The sequence below is a fragment of the Ursus arctos genome, unplaced genomic scaffold, assembly GCF_023065955.2.
Source record: "Ursus arctos isolate Adak ecotype North America unplaced genomic scaffold, UrsArc2.0 scaffold_16, whole genome shotgun sequence".
Classification (NCBI taxonomy): Eukaryota; Metazoa; Chordata; class Mammalia; order Carnivora; family Ursidae; genus Ursus; species Ursus arctos.
In genome coordinates, this window is record NW_026622830.1 from 61065578 (window position 1) to 61080575 (window position 14998).

At 43.3% G+C, this 14998-nt stretch overlaps 2 long non-coding RNA genes across 2 annotated transcripts in view; one reads left to right on the forward strand and one right to left on the reverse strand.

Moving 5' to 3' along the window:
- The window catches only part of LOC130543800 (uncharacterized), a 25840-nt gene extending 21025 nt beyond the window's left edge, over nucleotides 1-4815 (forward strand). The window contains exon 2 of the long non-coding RNA XR_008959423.1: nucleotides 184-4815. This is a non-coding gene — a long non-coding RNA (uncharacterized LOC130543800). The remainder of the gene's footprint in view (nucleotides 1-183) is intronic.
- Nucleotides 1-13461, reverse strand: part of LOC130543799 (uncharacterized) — a 17280-nt gene extending 3819 nt beyond the window's left edge. The window contains exons 1-2 of the long non-coding RNA XR_008959422.1: nucleotides 13376-13461; nucleotides 11277-11378 (exon numbers count right to left, since the gene is read on the reverse strand). This is a non-coding gene — a long non-coding RNA (uncharacterized LOC130543799). The remainder of the gene's footprint in view (nucleotides 1-11276; nucleotides 11379-13375) is intronic.
- Between the last annotated feature and the right edge of the window lie 1537 nt (nucleotides 13462-14998).

Consider the following 14998-nt stretch of genomic DNA (forward strand, 5'->3'; position numbering starts at 1 on the left):
GCAGGAAGCAGAACTTGAAGGGTCTTTCCATCACGGCCTCGTCCTCTTTCCTCGCCACTCCTCTCACTCTCTGCTCAGGTGATTTGCTGACAGTGGATTAGGGGAGGCCCTGCCACTTCCTTCTTATCATATAGACATCGTACTACCTCAGACTCACCATCCCTGTGTCTCTTTCCATTTCAGGGTCCTGGGCACAGTCTACACCGTCTCGGGAATCTCAGTGTCAGGGTCTCCTGGACAGAGAGGTGCTGTGTCTTGCACTGGGCTCGCAGTGCGTCATTGGACTTTGGCACAGGATGAATGCTGTCCTCAAAACTGTGACCCTCTGAAGCCCCCGCACTTAGCTCCCTCTGGTATTCTGGTGATGCATGCTGCTTCAGTTAGTCGTGAAAAGTCCTATTCAACGGAAAACTGAGTGTATTTAGAATGATATGTTCATTGAATAGATCGATGTAAGAAGTGACCTCTAAGGATTCATGTGTGAGTTCTTTTCTCTAGGAAATTGTCTTGATGACTCATCCCATGTCTTCCGTGATTGTAGGATTAACCATGCTTTTTTGCCTCAATTTGGACAAGTCACTTAACTCTTTTGCAGGTAGGCTGCATGCAGAGGTGACTAAACTTATTTTACAAGTTTGGACTAAATGAACAAATGCATTGACTGCTTAGGACATGTGGAAGACTCCTGAGGGTGGATCTTTAGAAAAGCCCTGAGAGACTGTGGTTAACCTGGCCGGGAGGGCAGTGACACCGCAGTGCTACTATGTATCCTACATCCTCTAGACTCCGGTAGAGACATCCAGCTGTAGCCACCCATGTTTTAAGAAAAAGTGGCAGGGAAAAAAGACAAATGTCAGACACAAAAGAAAGAACTGAGAAAATAATGCCCATAACATAGGTTGACTGGGGTTGACTGTGACAATGGAGAGAGACAGCTGTGACAAGACAAGGATCTCAGAGCTGCAGAGAGGTGCATGCCTCTCTGATCATGCTTTGCTCAGAGGACATGACCCAGTAATGTGAGACTAGGCTGTCAGTAGGCCACCAACCAACATTTAGTGAAGTGTAGCATGACAGATACATCCCAAGATCTTACATGAATACAACTTCTCTCTCTCCTCACAAATGCCCCCTTGAGGAATGACTGTTAGTCCTGTTTTCGACATGAGGAGACATCTCCTAGAAATGTTTTTTGATCCTGCTGTGTGTCATGTGGTGTGAATGGCAGAGCGAGGCATGGTGCAGACCATGCAGATTCAGATCCTGCACCCTCCCCACTGCAACGTGTTGTCCTCACTGCACTGTCTCTGGAGAATCTCTGTCCCGTTCACCAGGTGCAAGGAGGTATGTGCAGGATTACTGGTAAGAACTTCACATTCTCTCCCTCCATGGATCCTAATTATTCTTGGGAAGATATACATAAAATAACCACACAATAAAAAGGTCAACTAATAGGAGATCCCTGAAAAAGATGACCTGGGCACAGCTCTATTCAGGGAGATTTTGGGAGGTTCTCTGGAAGAGGGGCTGACTGAACCCCTATCTGGGGAATGCATTCGGGTAACTTGGGGTGCAGCCTGGGTAGTGGCTGGAGTGGGCAGTGGAGGAGGAGGTGATGCCTGCAGAAAGAACATCGTATGGATGGAATCAGGAGGCGATGAGGAAGGTTTGAGGATGAGGCGATGGGAGGTCAACGTGACTGGAGCTGTTTCGCAGTCAACAGACAACTTGTAACCAACCAAGCAAACCGCATGCTGCCTAGACACAGCTCAGTGCGGTCAACTCAAAGCCACAGTAATGCTGTCGTGAGGCTCAGACTCCACTGTGACATGAGGCCCAGCAAGAAGCCGAGTCCTTCCCAACCCGTCTGCTGCACACACATCAGTGTGATGTATGTGTCTGGAGTAGTCTCCAGGCAAACAGGATGATCAAAATCAGCTACTTCCTCTTGCCTGCTCTAGCGAGGCCTTGGGCAATTTGGAGCAATTTTACATGTTTTGTTTTTTATTTTTTGTTAAGATTTCATTTATTTATTTGACAGAGAGAGAGAGACAGCGAGAGAGGGAACACAAGCAGGAGGAGTGGGAGAGGAAGAAGCAGGCTTCCCGCCAAGCAGGGAGCCCGATGCGGGGCTCGATCCCAGGCCCCTGGGATAATGACCTGAGCTGAAGGCAGATGCTTAACGACTGAGCGACCCCGGTGCCCTGTACATATATTTTAAAGATACAGTGTGGATTTAGAATGATAGGCAGCTTTACACCATATCTTGGAATCTCTGTATATCTTCATGTTTTCTTTCTATATAGTACAAGCCTTATCAAGATAATATTTGGTAAAATATACATGGCCAAAGATAATTGATTTTATTCCCAAATAGCTTTCTCTATGACTGTGAAGATGAATTAAATAAATTTACAAGTTCAAGAAATCATACATATATTAAATATCCAAACTCTACCATTACAAAATTGTGCATATGATAAGCTTTAATTTTTTTTAAGTTGGAGGAAGAATAAAACAACAAAGCCCTGTTTAATGACCTAAATTCAACCTGAGGATCTGGTCACTATTATCCAGAGGTGCCAAGTCATATTATTCAGTATACGATTTTAAGAAAATTCCTTTATTTTTTAAAAATTTAATTCCTTTTATTTTTTAATGTTTTTTTAATTATACTATGTCACTCACCATACAGTACATCCCTGGTTTCTGATGTAAAGTTCGATGATTCATTAGTTGCGTATAACACCCAGTGCACCACGCAATACGTGCCCTCCTTACTACCCATCACCAGCCTACCCCATTCCCCCACCCCCTCCCCTCTGAAGCCCTCAGTTTGTTTCTCAGAGTCCATAGTCTCTCATGCTTCATTCCCCCTTCTGATTATCCCCCTTTCTTTATCCCTTTCTTCCCCTACCGATCTTCCTAGTTCTTATGTTCCATAGATGAGAGAAATCATATAATTGTCTTTCTGTGCTTGACTTATTTCACTTAGCATTATCTCCTCCAGTGCCGTGCATGTTGCAACAAATGTTGAGAAATCGATCTTTCTGATAGCGGAGTAATATTCCATTGTATATATGGACCACAACTTCTTAATCCAGTCATCTGTTGAAGGGCATCTCGGTTCCTTCCATGCCTTACCTATTGTGGACAATGCTGCTATGAACATTGGGGTGCATATGGCCCTTCTCTTAACTACGTCTGTGTCTTTGGGATAAATACCCAGTCGTGCAATGGCTGGGTCATAGGGTAGCTTAATTTTTAACTTTTTAAGGGACCTCCACACTGTTTTCCAGAGTGGCTGTACCAACTTGCATTCCCACCAACAATGTAGGAGGGATCCCCTTTCTCCACATCCTCTCCAGCAATTGTTGTTTCTTGCCTTGTCTATTTTTGCCATTCTAACTGGCATAAGGTGGTATCTTAGTGTGGTTTTCATTTGAATTTCCCTGATGACTGATGATTTTGAACATTTTTTCATGTGTCTTAGCCATTTGTATGTCCTCATTGGAAAAGTGTCTGTTCATATCTTCTGCCCATTTTATGATTTATTTGTTTCTCACGTAATGAGTTTGAGAAGTTCTTTGTAGATCTTAGATACCAGTCTTTTATCTGTAGCATCATTTGCAAATATATTCTCCCATTCCGTGGGCTGCCTCTTAGTTTTTTTGACTGTTTCTTTGGCTGTGCAGAAGCCTTTTATCTTGACGAAGTCCCACAAGTTCATTTTATCTTTTGTTTCTCTTGCCTTTGGAGATGTGTCATGAAAAAAGTTGCTTTGGCCGATGTCGTAGATGTTGCTAATTCTCCAGTCTGTATTCTTTGTCACGTGTGACCACTGTAGTCCCTGCTCAGCTCTATGGTGGTCAACAATTGGCCGGAGAGAGATTTCATGAACAGCCTAGAACTGAGAAGTCATTCGGTCTTTGTCGAAGGGCTTCGTGAGCATGTTGAATCGTATCTTCAAAATTCAGCTGGTAGCTGAAAACCTTCATTGTTGCTTGTGCAGAACATCCAGGTCAGGCAGGGGGAGAGCTAAGGGCCTTCTAGGGTCTCTCCTGGGTATGCTTACAGTGTTCTAGATTCGTAAGAATAAGTCAGAACTTTTCAAATCCCCTCATGGAAATCTCATTTTTTGGTGGTCCAATAAGCATGCCAACATATGCACAAAGAAGAGTCCCAGAAAAATAAAAGACAGGGAATGAAATATAAAATAAGTAAAAGATAAAATGGGTCTCTAATGAGCTCCAAGTTCCCAGACTTCTTTATTTAAAAGAAAGGGACAGTGAAGATATGTGAAGTAACAATAGCCAAAATCTCACAAAATTTCATGAGAAACATTAATAAAAATATTCAAGAAGTTCAAAAAAGTCCAAGCCGGATAAACCCACCTCATAATAAAATTGTTCAAGGCCAAAGACAAAGAGAAAATCATGAAAGCAACTAATCATTTACAAAGGCTCCTCAATTTTATGGCTAATTTTCATCAGAAACCAGAGGCCAGAAGGCAGTGGGATGACATGAAAAGTGCCAAAAGACAGAAACTGTCAACCAAGAGCTCTGCATCTAGCAGATGTCTTTCAGTAATAAAGGAGACGTTGAGACATTCCCAGATAACATTTGAGAGAACCCACTGCTTTCACAAGGCCTACAAAGAAATACTAAGGGTCCTTCAAGCTGAAATGAAAAGACAACAGAGTAACTTAATTCTACATGAAGAAATAAAGAGTTGCATAGGTTAATATACAAGAAAGTATAAATATATAAGTATGTATATGTTGGCTAATTGAATTTAAATAAAAAATATAAAAGTATGTAGGATGTGTATAATATAATTGTAAACAATGTATTATTTTCTCCTGATTTAAAAGGCACCACCTGAAGTCAATATTATAAACATGTTGACGAGCACACAGTGTATAAAGATATAATTTGTATGACCATGGCAATAAGGAGAGGGTGTGCATTGAATCTACATGAAGGTAGTTTCTATATGCCATGGAAATTAATCTGGTATTAATCCAATTAGAATGTTATAATTTAAGGTGTTAATTATAATCTGAGGGAAGCTACTAAGAATATAACCCAGAATATATAGCAAAAGAAGCACCATGGAAATGTATTCGGTACGCTAGAACATAACATAAAAAACCGGTAATGGAGGACTATTAGAAAAGAGATGACATATACAGCCAAAAAAACCAAACCAAAACAAAAAACAGATACCAATGCTAGCTGATTAGTAATTAAATATTCATGGATTATATACTCCAATTCAGAGGCAGATATTGGCAGAATGGATTTTAAAAAACCCTGTAATCTCTATTTGCTGCCTATGAGGGAGTCACGCTTTAAGTCTAAGACACAGAGAGGTTGAAAATAAAAGGAAAATAAATACTAAGCAAGTAGTAACCAAAAAAGAACTAGGCTGGCTTTGATAATATAAGACAAACTTTTATGACATTTTTCTTCTAGAAAAAAAAAAGGACATTTTATAATGACAAAAGGGCCCATCCTTCGAGGAGATTATGAACATTTTACAAGAGAACTCCAAAATACATAAAACTGACAAAAATGAAGAGAAACAGACCCCTCAACAATAACAATTGGAGACTTCAATATTCAACTTCCAATAATGAAAAGTCATTTCTTGTGATGCTCACAAGGTTGGGCAGAGTAGGGGCTGAGATCCATATTTCATGGTGCAGGTACTGAAATTTAGAGATTAAGTGACTTTCTCAGAGTTGCAGCACAACTGCAACTGAATGATGGTTCCGAGTCAGGGGATACAGACGGTTCCCTGGACATAGAGATCCCTGATCACCTGAATACGAGATCATGTCCTGGACACCTGAATTGAGCCATTTCCTCACTCCCTTGCTCATATCCTCTTGCCCCAAGGTTTCTGCAGGCAGACACCTGGTATGCCAAGGAGGTGCCTGCGCCAAGAGGATGGCTCAAATCCTGACCCAACTCCTGGCTCTGTGTTTCAATCCCTGACTCAAACTACACTGTCTTTCCTCCAAATGAAGAACAACCCCTGATGGAGTGGGGGGATCTGAGCATGTCTCCATCTCCCCTCACTTGCCCCCAGCACTTGATTCTATCTGCTGCCTTTCAGTGAGACTCCCTGGTGGTCAGGTGATCACCCTGAATGACCAGTAGTCTGCTTGCCTCCCAACTGGCTCAGAACCCAGGACATTCTAAACCAACTGCCCATGTGACAGTTGCCCAAAGAACTAGCTTCGTCTTCAACTGACCAAACTTGGATGATGAGCAGTTCATTAACTAGGAGAGGGGTCTGCCAGGCTGGACTTTTGTGGCTTAGTGGATGAAATCTACACACCTCCAGTGTCTCCCTGACTAACTATCTGACCCACCCTCTGAGCAGCCACTAAGGAAGGCATGGCTGAGAGCAGGAAGTAGCCACACTGGCCCTTGAGTATGCACCTTCCCTGCTCACTCCTTCCTTTCCAACATCCAGTGTCTTTTGTACAAACTACAGTCATTCTTCTTGAATCTAATTACTGATTTTACTCCCATGCCACCTTCAATGGAGTAGTTAGTGGGGGTGATATTTGTGGCCCTACCATGTTGTTTGGTCAGATGCCCATTTCAATGTGGCTGAACCACTGTGGGCACAGCCAGCAGAACAGTGGACAGCCAGCAGATTTTCTTAAACACAAATAGTTATATTATGAATCCCGTGTTTGAATCCCTTATGATCTTTTTCTTTTTATAACCTGAGCCACAATCCTAGAAAACATACTGAAAATAGAACTGTTGATATACAGCTGAGAGAAGACCCTGGGAGCACATTCATTCATTCCTGTGCTGCACTTCTGTTCTATGAGCGAAGAGGGGTATTATGATCTATGATGGGGCTGTGATTTTATGAGGATGAGACAATGTAGAAAGGCAGCACAGCACAGGGACGGAGAGAGAGAGAGAGCATGAAAGCTGGTGGCTGGTGGCTGGTATCAACTCATACTAGAAGACACATGTACCTGGGAAAGTTACTTAACCCCTTTGTCCTTGGTTCCCTGTTCTGCAGCATGAGGCCTATTTACTAGTATTCCCTTATGAAGCTTAATATAAGACAATCCAGATAGCACCTGAAGAAAATGACCGGTACTGCGTAAGTGCTATGTAAGTGTTCCAGCATTAACTGTCTGCAAGAATAAGCAAGAAATATAGGAGTGGCTGCCTCCAGAGAGGAAACTCGAATGGATACAGAGCAGGGGAGGGTGCAAGGTGACATTTCAGCCTTCACATGGGCATGATGCTTTACAGCTCATGGAGAGTATCTGTCATCATTTCCTGTCATTCCCCGTCATCCTCATGGGTTATGCAGGGTAGGTGCTGTGACCCCTGTTTTGTGATTCATGGCTCTAAATTGTAGAGATTTTAAATGACTTGCCTGGAGTCACAAGGCTGATGACAGATCTGAGATAGGAAAGTAGTTTCCTTGGGGACAGAGATCCCTGAACAACCCCCACCCCCTCCCCTGAGTCCTCCAGATCATGTGCTGGACTTCTGAACCAAGGGCTACCCATCCTCCATTCCCCAAATTTTCCTGCCCCAAAGTTGCTGCCAGGACATAGAAGGTGCTGGAGCCAAGAGAAGGGCACATGCCTCCACCCAAACATTTCAATCTCTGACTCAAAAGCTATGATATTTTCCTGAAAGGAAGTCCCTTAGCAGGTCGGGGGAAAATCCCTCCTCCTCCCACATCATCACACATCAGCTGCCTCAAGGCAGACCGATGGTCTGACCAGTGGTCTGCTTGACTCCTATGTGGCCCAGAGCCCAGGATTTTCCAAGCCAACTTGCACATATAACTCCTCTCTAATGAATCAGCTTGGCCTTCAAGAGCCAACCCTGGATGAACCACTAATTAATGAGGAAAGTGACCTGATGGACTGGTGCTTTGCTGGTTTAATAGATGAAGCTGACATGTCCTCCATTGTCTTCTGACCACTGATCTGAGCAATAGTCTGAGAAGGCAGAGCCTACACTCTGAGTATGCACTTTCCCGCTCCCCAAACTCTGAAGTCTCTGTAGACTCCTCACCCTTCTCTAGACCTTGCAGTTGCAGGGAGAGAGTTTCTTCCCTCTGTCACCAAATGTTCATTCCACCAACCCAATGGCATTGTCCCTTCTCACCACTGTCCCAGGCAGCACCCAAACACCCAGTAATTCTGTTCACATCAACCAATGGAAATCACTCCATGAAATCCCAGTTTCATTCCTTTATAAAAAATCTGTGGATTTATAGACTGCTGATGTTTGGTTTTGGATCTTGACATCTACATTCAGAAGAGTTAACCTGTGATTTCCCTTTACTGTGATGTCTATTGCTAGGTGGCATCCAAATTCTCCTGATCTGATGAAAGCAGTGTAGGTGTGTTCCCTCTGCATATGTTCTCTGGAAGAGGATGTCAGAGAGTGGCATCATTTCTAAAACACTTTCTAGAAATCAGAGGAAACTATCTGTGCCTGAAGTTTGCTTTGTAGAAAAAAATTGTTTTACGTTTGTTTTTTAATTGATGTTTACTTTACATGTTGTAAAGTCCCCAAATCTTAAGTGTCTAGCTTTATGGTTTCCTGTAATATAAATGCATCAGTTACCAACACCAATTTGACATACAGAACATCTCCAGGACCCTGGCAGCCTCCTATAGAAGGAGTTAATAATATCTAACTTATTAGGTTACATGAATAAAATCATCTATTCCATGTATAGTCTAGGCACAATGATTACACATAATTAGCTCAAAAATAGTGTGGCAGCAACCTTGGAAGGTAGTTATGTTGCCTGTACATATTATTACCACCACCCTGCCTCCACTTTTGTGGCCACATGCATTAGCAGTCACCCCAGTTTTTGGTTGGTTTTCCTGAAGTGCCAACAAGTTAGTTAGGGAAGCAATGGAGAACATGTGCACTCGTTTGCTTTACCATTTTCATCCCAAGCACCCTGCATTCACATTTCCTCTTCCTGTTCTTCTTTGCCCTAATTTGCTTTGTCTTTTCCTTCTTTTGAGTCCATTACAAAAAAATTTGTTAACAGCTGAAAGGAAGACAAGAATCAGGCATAACCAGAGCCACCCAGGGCAGGTAACCATTAAGTGGAGGATGCTGAGAGCAGATCCAGAATTCCTGGGGCCCCTCCAGCAGGGACCCTTGTGACTCCCAGCCCAGCTCCTGGCTGGGGCCATTCAGGGCTGCTCAGCAGGAGTCCGTGGTACAGACCCAGGGTAAGGGTCCAGAGCAACATTAAGAATGTGAATGAGGTAGGCTGCAGGGAAGTTTTATAGACATTGGTCCAAGGACCTTAAGTGCCTGTATGAGACCACATACTACAGGATGAGAATTATAAAAAGAGGGAATGGGGGAAGAGCTACAAAGAGGAGCTTATAGATAGCAAAAACAAAGTGAAAAGAGATGAAAGAGGAAATAAATTGCATGCACAGTTTTGCTCCCTGCATGTAATCCTGTGCATGGATAATTGTAGGAGTGGGGAGGAGGAAGCCTTGGGAAAGGACGGAGACAGTCAGGGTTGGGGTGAGAACTTGGACCCACTGCTCCTGGCAGGATAAAGGCCGACCTGGGGATGACTCTGTTTTCACCTCTGCAATGAGGGAATGGGTCTCTGTGATCTGCAACATATTTTTCCAGCCTTCAAATTTCATAACTGTGGCCATGAATGAACTCCTGTGTCATCTTGTCCTTAAAAGAAGGCAGTCACTATCTGCGTGCATTTCTGTGTGTGATGTTGCCTTCCTCAGTACTCATGACTCAGTACTCCCCTTCCACTTCTCTCCACTATTTAGTGTTCATCGTCCTTCTCCGTGTCAGCCTCTACCAGCCATATTATTTTAAAATATGGGAACACTGGAAGAATGATCATGGGTACACTGCCACCTTCCCTCATCAATCAATTGATCAATTAACCAATCCATCCAAACCCAGGGGGCACCTGTAATGGGACTGGAGTTTTGTTGGGCCCTATGGGAGAGAATGGCAATGAGTTCCACATACTACCTGTCCTGTGCCTGGGGTAATTGCAGTTACTTGAAGATCGTTCTCAAAAAATCCCATAGGTTTCCTAGCCCCCTAGAGAGCATGAACATGAAATTAGAAGTAAGCTAACTTGTCTAAATTCCCTTAGTCTATAAGTGGGGCAACAGGGGCTCTACAGCTGATGCGATCACATAAACACACAGTACCTGCCAGAGTTTGCCCTGAACCTTGGAAGGACTGGGAGGGTGGGTTTTAGGCAGGCCTGGGGTAGGCATGACCAAGGTGTGGGGGGCAGGGCCAATGTGTGGCTGAGGCAGTGGGTTCTGAGAGGAGCACTGACTCCCTGCCCTGCTGCCCAGAGAGAGGTCGTGTCCTGTGGTCGATGCCAGGTGACCGGGTCAGCAGGGCTGTAAAAGCGAGTGTGTGAAATAGGCCCAGCAGCTCCTCATACAGTCCTCTAGAATCCCTGCCGGCCATGGAGGGTCTCCAGGGCAGCTGCACATGGGCCTCTTTCAGATGGAAGCACATTCACAGTTCAGACTTGGGTGAGGTATGGAGGTTGGGATGAGCTAAAGCACATTGGAGCATATGCATAATTCCAGAGGAAAGATTCTTCAACTTACCTAGCTATGGAAGTGGCCTTTAAGGAGGAGCAAACAGGACAGGAACATAATGTTACTAGTCCTGTACGTTAAAAGGGAGAGAGTTGACCTCTCATCTACCTCCTGGCTCATGCTGGAACTTTGTATCCAGATTCAAGTGTCTGTTGGGTCGCACCAGATTACATCCATCAAAGTTAATAACAAGAAAGATACCAAAATCCCAAGAGGTGCTAATGAAACAGAACCTAAGCTTTGACATGTGGCAGTGGGAAAGAGAAGGAAGTACAGGTTTCATGGGAAAGAATTTTTAAATAGGAAAGCAAAAATGATTACAAACACAGCACACCTGATGCCTATGGACTCAATTCCTCTTACTAATATGTCATTAAAATCTGAAATGAACAAATTAGACTTGTACATATATTTCTCTACCCTTTCTGCTTTCTTATCCACCTTCCTCAGTCTTCAGAGCAGCAGGTGCAACCTAACTGTACCAGGAACCCTCTTGCATTGCTTCCTACCTGAGTGTTGTTCCCTACCTGGAGAGTCATCCTCCTCACTACTGGAATCTTGAATGCTCTCTACAAGAAAATCTATAGAAACACAAATATTATATATAGAAACACATAAATTAGAGGGGCTCACCCTTTCCTCCTCCTCTAGTTGAGGTTGTGTGGGTCATACAGCATCAACCTGATATTTCCTGTGGGTTCTCAGAAGTTCTCTATACTTGGTGGAGTCAGAGCCCTTCAACAAGAATTGATCACAGTTACAAAACTTCGAATGAGAGAGAGATGCTGAATGAATCACCTTTCACACTCTCAGTTCTACAGGCACATTGCAGCTCTTACTTCCAAACTTACCACCTGAGATTCAAATTATTATGGGCACATTTGAAATGTGGCTAGTGTGACTGAGCAATGTGATGTTATTTTAATTCACTGAATGTTGGTGTAAAATTAATTATAAGCAGACACATGTGGCTAGAGGCTAGCACCCTGGAGAGCACAGTTGTAGAATCCAAAGATGAAAAAGAGGTCACTTCCCCTCCCCTGGTTGTATCTTGGTTGTAGTTTGCTGGCCTGATCTGATCATTCATGTATAGGTATTTCTGGGCTCATGCACACATGACAGGCACAACTTAAGACTCTGGGACACTAAACAGTAAGGTCAAACCACCAGGTCCTAGAGGAAGCGACCTACAGAAATCCCAATGTCACTGTATAGAAACAAACAAACAAATCTAAAATATATATGGAACCACAAAGGACCCCTAATAACCAAAACAATCTTGAGAATGAAGAACAAAGATGGAGTCACCACACTTCCTGACGTTAAAGCATATTACAAAGCTACGGTAATCAAACAGAATGGTACTAGCATAAAAACAGGCTGATAGCAGAGAGCCCCCAAATAAACTCACACGTACATAGATAAATGATCTTTGACAAGGGTGCCAAGATTGCACAATGGGGAAAGTAAAGGAGGCATGGAATGAACACTGACACTCCCTAACCCAGCTGTTTAGGAGATTTGCAACAAGGGTGATGGGCACCAAGCTAAAAGCCAAATTTTACTTTAAATTCCTATGTACCACTGTATCTTGGGTATGTACTTACAGGATTTGAGCATTTCTCATGGTATGGTAATGTCATAAATTACATTAAATTATCTTCCTGATTCTTATCTGCTCTGGGCCATGTACAAGCAAGGACCTCAGCTATGACAGATGTTGGTCTGCACTGTCCTGCATGGGGCCTCTTACCTGTCAGAATCAGTGGACTGACCAGGAGCATGTGGACTTTCTATGTGAGTTTCACTCTAATGACTATGCCAGAGCTGGCTGTTAAATCCATCTATAGTTGTTCTGGGTTATGTGACCATTGAGGCCACCTTATAACGTTGTCAGTGTTTGGGACATGTGTACACTTTAGTACTTTGGGAGTGTACACGGATGCTGAAACCCCCCTGCTCTGTGACTAACGATCCCGTAGCTGAGTGATAAGTGCAGATCAGTAGCACAGAGCATCAGCAACGGGGATACAGGCCTAGGTCCACACTTTGACTTTCCTCCTTAGGAGGTCAAGACCTGGGACAGTCTTTTCTGCTCTATCTCCATCTGAGGAAGGGAATATTAAACAAACTTCCAGGCACAGTTGTGGTGACGGAGGAATTCGGGATTGTATGTGAAGTGTTCAGTGGTGAGGAGATTATTTTGCAAAGTTGACACTTGCATTGTTCTGTGTAAGTGGGAAATACCTCCTGAGGAAACACACACATACTCAATACACTCACATTTACATTTACACCACATAGACACCCCTTAGCCCTCACACATAAACCACACAACCTAAATGACCTAGTTGTTCTGGGGCCTGTAGAACATGGTCATAGTTCTTTACTGGACAGTTGGTTTCTCCCACTACACACTCAAGCTTCATTCCTAGCAAGAACCCAGAATCAGGGTGGCTCTCCAGACCAAAGCAGACAAGAAAGCCCCACCTTTTTCATCACGTAGATTATTTCTCAATGAGTGATTATTAAAAAAATGGAATGCTTTTATTTCCTGTTGAATTCATCTGCAATTAAAAAATGCAAAACACTATGAGGATGGCATCACCCTAAACACTGTTGGTACAAGGTTTTTGTTCTCTTTAAGAAACCTGATGGGCCAGTGGTTGAGTCAGGGGCCCCAAAACAAAGAAATGAAGCAAGGTTTCTATTTTGGATGAAGTCAAGCTTACCTGGGGGAGAGATGGGACCCCTTTCTCTGCCTTGTCACTGGAAAGGTCCTCCAATGGATACTCCAGGGGGCCTGGGGGACATGGAGTAACTGTCAGGACACTGATGGTACTGCTCAGAAATTACTCAGGGAGCTCTGATTGATGTGGACATGGGACAAGAGGGTATGGATGTGATTAAGAGGCAAGGTGAGCTGCTGATGTTCCATCCTCCTTGCTGTATGAATGAAAGCAAAAGAGAGGAGCAGGAAGGGAGTGAAAAACAGAGCTTTTGGCTTTCTAGCTAAGTGGAATCTAATTTATGTGAAATAATCCATCTAAACAGGGCAAACACTCAAAGATACAGACATAGTGAAGAGAAGGGCCATATGCACCGCAATGTTCATAGCAGCATTGTCCACAATAGCTAAATCGTGGAAGAAGCCGAGATGCCCTTCAACAGATGACTGGATTAAGAAGATGTCCATAAATTCAAATCAAAACCACACTGAGATACCACTTTACGCCAGTTAGAATGGCAAAAATAGACAAGGCAAGAAACAACAATTGTTGAAGAGGATGTAGAGAAAGGGAATCCCTCCTACATTGTTGGTGGGAATGCAAGTTGGTACAGCCACTCTGGAAAACAGTGTGGAGGTCCCTTAAAAAGTTAAAAATTGAGCTACCCTATGATCCAGCCATTGCACTACTGGGTGTTTACCCCAAAGATACAGACGTAGTGAAGAGAAGGGCCATATGCACCCCAATGTTCATAGCAGCATTGTCCACAATAGCTAAATCATGGAAGGAGCCGAGATACCCTTCAACAGATGACTGGATTAAGAAGTTGTGGTCCATATATACAATGAAATATTACTCAGGTATCAGAAAGAATGAATTCTCAACATTTGCTGCAACATGGACAGCACTGGAGGAGATAATGCTAAGTGAAATAAGTCAAGCAGAGAAAGAATTATCATATGATTTCTCTCATCTATGGAACATAAGAACTAGGAAGATCAGTAGGGGAAGAAAGGGATAAAGAAGGGGGGTAATCAGAAGGGGGAATGAAACATGAGAGACTATGGACTCTGAGAAACAAACTGAGGGCCTCAGAGGGGAGGGGGGTGGGGCAATGGGATAGACCAGTGATGGGTAGTAAGGAGGGCACGTATTGCATGGTGCACTGGGTGTTATACGCAACTAATGAATCATCGAACTTTACATCGGAAACCGGGGATGTACTGTATGGTGACTAACAATATAATAAAAAATCATAAAAAAAAAAGAAGATGTCCATATATACAATGGAATATTACTCAGCTATCAAAAAGAACAATTTCTCAACATTTGCTGCAACATGGACAGCACTGGAGGAGATAATGCTAAGTGAAATAAGTCAAGCAGAGAAAGACAATTATCATACGGTTTCTCTTATCTATGGAACATAAGAACTAGGAAAATCGGTAGGAGAAGAAAGGGATAAAGGGAGTAAACAGAAGGGGGAATGAAGCATGAGAGACTATGGACTCTGAGAAACAAACTGAGGGCTTCAGAGGGGAGGGGGTGGGGGAATGGGATAGGCTGGTGATGGGTAGTAAGGAGGGCACGTATTGCATGGTGCACTGGGTGTTATACGCAACTAAT